The sequence below is a fragment of the Mixophyes fleayi genome, chromosome 3 (genome assembly GCF_038048845.1).
Source record: "Mixophyes fleayi isolate aMixFle1 chromosome 3, aMixFle1.hap1, whole genome shotgun sequence".
In the NCBI taxonomy this organism is placed as follows: Eukaryota; Metazoa; Chordata; class Amphibia; order Anura; family Limnodynastidae; genus Mixophyes; species Mixophyes fleayi.
In genome coordinates this window covers 131663183-131670753 of record NC_134404.1, presented here as the reverse complement: position 1 = coordinate 131670753, position 7571 = coordinate 131663183, and positions in this window count along the sequence as shown.

Sequence of the window (7571 nt, the reverse complement as noted above, 5' to 3'; positions counted from 1 at the left end):
AGAGTCTCAAGGAATGAGAACCAAGAACAGGTAAAGGTAATAGGGCAACAGGTGCCTTAAGTACTGAGAGGTGATTAATTAACCAATGAGACTAGAGGCGAGGTATTAACAGTGTAGGGTTTCTGCACATGCGCAATCTTAGTCAAGATGGCGGATGGCCGCGGCTCAGGAGAGGCGCCAGCAGGAGCGAGAGAGACCCATGTCCCAACCTAGAGGCACTAACAGTCCGGTGAGTGACAATATGCTTCTGAGGATGGAGGAACAGTGAAAAGCCATCCACGCTTATTCCACAAGCCATGACAATGGGAAAGGAGGGGGGATGTTTTTTACTCAAACGCAGTGGATAATTCTTTCCATGTTGTGAAAAGTGCTGATGCCATTCAAAATAGTCACCTGTAAATTGAGTTCAGACACTGCTAGCTTGAGCCAAGTGATTCCCTTAGTTAGCTTGAGAAACTGAAGGAAGAGCTGAAACAAAGCAATTACGTTAATTTTGTCGGACTTGTAGATCAAGTACTTTATTCGCTTCACCAAGATCTAAGACTTATCAAAATCTTGAAATCGGATCACAACTGAATGTGCTTGATCCTAGGTTTAAGAGCTATGTGTTCTCTTTGTTTCTAACTGAACCAGATCTCAAGAGATGCATGGAGCTCCTGGTGAGCAAGATGACAGCTCAAGTGTTACATGACAGGATGACATCTCCCCCTTCGGTTTCTCAGTCAACTGCTGCTAGGAAAAAACTTAGTCATGTAGTGGCTTCTTGTAACCTCAATCTTAGAGATGCTCAAATTTTTAAAATTGCTTTTTTTTACCAGTTTCTTGAATCAGTTATTAAGTTTCAATGAGTTCCATGATGTGGGCAGAATACATAGTGAGCATTGACAACAGCAAGTACTCCTAAGAAGTGGAATATAAATATAAAGTTCAATGGAGTGCAGAGTATACTGCTAATGGTGGGCCACGGCTGTTATAGAGGAGAGTAGAAACAGTCAGCGGAGTTAATGGTTCAAGCGGACACATAGTGAGCATTGACAAAAGTGAGTACCACTAAAAAGTGGAACATAGTGTAAGTTCAATTGAATCAAAATATGCAACCAATGAAGAGACACAGACTACCTCAAGTATGTAGAACGATTCAGCAATAGTCAACGATGCGTGTAGAGCAGACAGCAGCCATTGGTCACAACGATTGCTATGAATGAGTGGAACAGGAGCACAGAAATCAGAGGAGTCCAGATATGCAGCAAAGGATGAGCCACAGCTTACCACAGGGATGTGGAACAAGTCAGCAGTAGTCAGCGGTGTATGCAGAGTAGCTAGCGGGCGTAGATCTCAGCGATTACCACAGATGAGTGGACCAGGTGAGCAGAGATCAGCGGACTCCAGATATGCAGCAAACAATGAGCCACAGCTTACCACAGGGATGTGGAACGAGTTAGCAATAGTCAGTGGTGTATGCAGAGTAACTAGCGGGCGTTGATCACAGCGATTACCACAGATGAGTGGACTAGGCGAGCAGAGATCAGCGGACTCCAGATATGTAACAAACGATGAGCCACAGCTTACCACAGGGATGTGGAATGAGTTAGCAGTAGTCAGCGGTTTATGCAGAGTAGCTAGCAGGCATAGATCTCAGCGATACTGTGGATGAACAGAACAGGTAAGCAGCATAGATAATAATGGGAACAGGCAGCTGAACCAGTCCAGGTGTAGACTTAAAGAACCAGCAATAAATAGGTGAAAGGAGGAACCTTATAAACGAGGACTGGCCACTAGCAGAGCTGACTAAAACCACAGGTGAAGTAATCACAGATGCAAACCGTGGCTGACAGCCTGTACCAAGAAGAGGTTTAAAGTGAGACTCAGTGTTTTGAGGCTCAGGTGGAGATACCTGGGGAGCAGAGTGTGACAGCCATCCTACTTTGTCATAATCATGCCATCCTTTAAAATCAATCATATACATGCTATCCTACTTTGTCATAATCATGCCATCCTTTAATATCAAGCATATACATGCCATCCCAGCTGTTTTAGTCATGTCAAATGTATTACAGATTTTCTGATTGTCTTGCTAAAAATGAAATCTTTAGAAACAGTAAAAATATTAGTATAGACCAAAGTGTGCACCGCGGTTCCCAGGGGTGCCGCGGCGCTGTCACAGAAGTGCCTTGGCCAGGAAGAAAAGAAAAAAAACACTTACCAATCCGGCGGCACCTGGGACCTAGCATCCCCCTCCTTTCTTGCTTCTCACTGAATGTCGGGCGTGATGTCATCACGTCACAACATATTCAGTGAGAAGTAACGGGAGAGAGGAGAATGCTGAGTCCCAGGGTAATAAGACAGAAGAGAAGACAGAAGAAATAGAAGAAAGAAGGCCAAGTATGGTAAGTAAAGAAAGGGGAGGGGAAATAGTGATAGGAAACAACAATGGAGGGGGCAGAGTGAGGATGAAGAGGGGCAAATTGAGGATGAAAAAGGGCAGAGTGAGGATGAAGAGGGGCAGAGTGAGGATGAAAAGGGCCAGAGTGAAGATGAAAAGGGGCAGAATAATGATGAAGAGGACCAGAGTGTGGATGAAGGAGGGCACAGAGTGTGTGGATGAGGGAGGGCACAGAGTGTGGATGAAGGAAGGCACAGAGTGTGTGGATGAAGGAGGGCACAGTGTGTGTGGATGAAGGGGGTACAGAGTGTGTGGATGAAGGAGGGCATACAGTGTGTGGATGAAGGGGCACAGAGTTTGTGGATGAAGGGGGCACAGAGTGTGGATGAAGGAGGGCACAGAGTGTGCGGATGAAGGAGGGTACAAAGTGTGTGGATGAAGGGGGCATAGAGTGTGTGGATGAAGGTGGTACAGAGAGTGTGGATGAAGGGAGCATAGAGTGTGTGTGTGAAGGGGCACAGAGTGTGGATGAAGGAGGGCACACAGTGTGTGGAGGAAGGAGGGCACAGAGTGTGTGGATGAAGGGGGCACAGAGTTTGTGGATGAAGGGGGTACAGAGTGTGTGGATGAAGGGAGCACAGAGTGTGTGTGTGTGTGTGTGTGTGTGTGTGTGTGTGTGTGTGTGTGTGTGTGTGTGTGTGTGTGTGTGAAGTGGCACAGAGTGTGGATGAAGGAGGGCAAAGAGTGTGTGGATGAAGGAGGGCACAGAGTGTGTGGATGAAGGAGGGAACAGAGTGTGTGGATGAAGGGAGCACAGAGTGTGTGTGTGAAGGGGCACAGTGTGATGATTTTTGTACATGTTGTTATTTTATTTTGTTTGATCTTATTCCGCTTAGTATTAGCTGTAAATTATTCTGTGACAGAAATATAATTGAAAAAAATATATAAAAATATTCTTTTCCCTTGGATTTATGTGTATTATTTTTGCAAACAACGTACTAAGTATTTCTGTCCTGACCTAAATACTTATTATGTTATTTTGACCCAACTACTTATAAAACGGTACTGCTCGGTAATTATTTTGGAGGGGGTGCCTTGAAAGAATTATGAAGACTCTAAGGGTGCCGCAAACTGAAAAAAAATTGGGAACCACTTGTATAGACTATAGAGAAATGTTTTTCTACCTGTAAATAATGTGTATCTGTATTTCTGATTGATCTTGGATTCTTAATTTGGGTGCTGCTGGATTCAGGACTTGTCTTGTTTTTCAGATTATTTTCCACTTTGCAAATGAGGCCCAGTGTGTTTTCTGTATTGCAATATTCAAGAACATTTTATCACAAATGCTTTTGCAAATAAATTTCAACCCTACACGCCCCACTTTTCTCTGTATTCCCAACATTTTGATTATTCCTATATTTCTATTGTTTAAGTCTTTATTATTTATGCCTTTGTTTTTCAAACCTTCACAAAACAGAGCCAGACTAGGGGGTAAATGTATTAATGTCCGGATTCTTCAACTCCGGCGTGTTCAGCGTCTTCGGCGATTAAATTTAAAGGGGCCTTCCCTTTACAATGCAGCGCCACTTTAAATTTAATCGCCAAAGACGCTGAACACGCCGGAGTTGAAGAATCCGGACATTAATACAGTTACCCCTAGGAGTGCATCTGCGATTTTGGTTCATGATTGAGAGGTATTTCTGATTAGACTTTGTCTGGGCCATTGTTTGATCCGACCTGTATCAGGGACATTTAAGGCACAGTTCTCCTGCTGTTACACAGTAGCAGTAATAAACTAACTCTGCTGAGTTCTGGACCTACACACTGAAGTTTTGCTGTAGTGTCTGGTGTCAGCCATGAACAATAAATCTTCCTTGCCAGGAGACAATGTTTACTATTATTTTTAGGAGAATGAGCAAAAAATGTAAATAATTTTGTTGTGGAATTGCCGTATGGCCTTCATTTTTTTTATTATATTTGGTATTTTTATTATTAGGATCTTGGGGTTAAGACATTTGTGCAGCATAATTAATTATTTTAATGAACAATTCCTTGTCTCATTTGAGCTGTGTATTCATGCCTCATCCTTCATGCCTCATCTCACATCCCTCATGCCTCATCTCACATCCCTCATGCCTTATCTCACATCACTCATGCCTCATCTCACATCCCTCGTGCCTCATCTCACATCCCTTATGCCTAATCTAACATCCCTTATGCCTCATCCCTCATGCCTCATCCCTCAAGCCATATCTCTCATGCCTCATCTCACATCCCTCATCTCACATGCCTCATCTCAAATGCCTCATGCCTCATCTCACATGCCCTAATGCCTCATCTCACATGCCCTTATTGCCTCATCTCACATGCCCTTATTGCCTCATCTCACATGCGCATTTGTTTCTCTCCCCTCTCCCCTCACCCTCAAAATGACAGGCTGCTGCGGCATTGCACGCTTTACTAACCTCCTTTACAATGAGTAATGCTGCTCCTGCATTCTTCATGTAGCTCCTCTGGGCAGCAGGACATCTTCAGCACCTCCTATATTCTCGGTTCTTCTTCCCACATGACTAATCTACAAAACATATTAGACCGCATGTGCAGAGAGGCGCAGTAGCGTCTGGTTTCTCTGCACTTCAATCAGCTGGCCTGGCACTCCGAACAATGGACCGGTCGGGATGGTGGCTAGCCAGCATCGGGGCCTACCTGGGGATACCCCGACTCCCCGCCAGGCCAGTCCAACGCTGAATAGATAGACACTTATAAATATATTGTTTGGAAAATATATTGTTTGGAAAATGAATTGTTAGCGTAGGTAATCCTTCTATATTTATTTACCTTTCACAATAGATGCAGATGTACAGTTTTGCCAAAGCATAAAACCTCATGTGTGTATTAAAATAACAATATTGTAGAGTCTAAAACACAAATGCTTCATTTTGTGTTATTATCTCTTTAACGTCTAAATTGTGCTTCGCCATTCTTGTCTCACAATCAAGGTGTAATATTTTTTAAGACACTAAAACACATATTAAGAGGAAAATATAAAATGAACAGTATGTATTTTGTATCACAGGACAGGCCATCGAAGAGGTATCCCTGCCCCATCTGTTTACAAGGCAGAACCAGCTCCTTCTGTGTATATAAAATATATGGTGGGCCTGACCAAAAATGTTAACTTAAAATAAAGCTGAACATCAACATTTTGTGCATTGCTTGGAACATGAAAAAGAGCCCTATCCTTTATTTGAAGTAACTTATATTTAACATCATTATGAATATTCTGTCCATGACATTGGCTGACATGAAAGGCATTCTAAATGGCTTATTTGCGCATAACTGTTTTGACTTTAGTCAATATCACAATATGTGTATTCATTTTACCCTTTCAAAGTTTACCCAAGTAAAGATTGATATTTTTGGTTGCTCTAATCTCTTGGTTCACAAGTTCATAAACTTGGCTGTGTCTGTTTTATTCAGTTAGGCATTACCTCAACAAACATGTACTAACAGGAATGGATAGCATTGTGACCTGATAGTTTCATAATATAATTCTAATATAACATTTTTGTTAACTGTACAGCAGTTTTCAAACATAGAGGGAAAAGTATTAGAGACAGACTAACAGCAAAAGAAAATGTGTAATTATAAAAGCTTAATAGTAATAGTAATTTGTTTCTATACTAATATCAAAGTTTCCTACTCTCCCAGATTGTCTGGGAGACTCCCTTATTTCCGGGAGTCTTTCCGGAATCCCGGGAGAACAGAGCAACATCCTGGATTGAACCCACTTCATTAGTGAAGTGGGTGGGGGCAGGGCTTAGTAACGCATTTTTCGCATCATTTTGGCCTGCCCCCTATTGTAATTTGGCCAAAATGGTGACATTTGCTTAGGTGGTGGGGCCAAATTACTTCATTCATCGAGCCCTGCCCCAACACGCCTACTTCCCCCTGGATCTCCCAGAGGCCATTGAGCAAAAGTTGGCAAGTATAGCTAATATATTAGTTAGTAATATTAGTAATTTCCATAGATTTAGTAGGAATACATGATACAACTAACTTAAGATAACTAAAGTGAGATACGTAGATTTGTGATGCCTAACTATTTAAATGCCATTGAAAGACTATATCACATTATACAATTATTAGTTATATTTTTGTGCTTTATATATAAATGCACTTATAGACATACTTGCCAACTCTCCCGGTATGTCCAGAAAACTCCCGAATTCTGGGTATGTCTCACAGACTCCCGGGAGAGCAGGCAATTCCCATCCTAGTGAAGTGGGCAGAATGTGAGCCTCAATGATGTGATTTGCAGGGAATCACATCATTTTGGCCCAGCTCCCGTGAAAAAAGGTCGATTTCATCACGGGGGCAGTGCCAAAGTGACGTGATTGGCCATGACCTGCCCCCTTCCACCACACCCACCTTCGGGGATCTCCCGAAGATAGAAAAATAATAGTTGGCAAATATGCTAATAGGTAATCACTTACATTATGTCACTGAACTCTTTAAATATATTGCAGGAACTATGCTATATTATAGCAGTAGTACTAAATATGGGATGTTATAATATGTAATACAGTGCTTTTTATTTGTAAGTTTTTATACTTTCACCATCTTCAGTAATTCTTAGTGGGGAATGAGCATATTACTGTGGTGTGTTTGTTTGTATACATGAAAGCAGGTTACAGTTAAACTGGAACTAAAGTCAAAGGGCCCGATTCATCAAATGCCGATTTTGTTTGTATAATCCCAAATTTAATCTGCCCATTCCTAGAACCAAACCATATGCAACTAAATGCAGCAACGTTTAATTCACCTTAGTACGTGAAGGACATTTACTACAGCTTACAATTACAGAGAGGGAAAAGAGCGGGGAAGGGGTGTTCACCCGTAGTCAATATACAGTAAGGGCGTTCCGAATTCAAGTGCATGCAGCTTCATCCGATTCAAGATTTGGGCATCTCAAAGGTACTTGATTTTCTGCCGTATCTCTTGCTTCAGCTACAGGGCTAGTCTACATAGTGTTTAACGTGTTTGCAATCAGGAACAACTGTAAAAATGTATTTTATGTTCAGTATTAAGAACATCCTAATAAATGCATTTCATGGGAAAACAAATATAAACAAAACATTTTTTCAACTGTTTTATCACTAATGCCTAAGTTATGAACAGGTGGCTT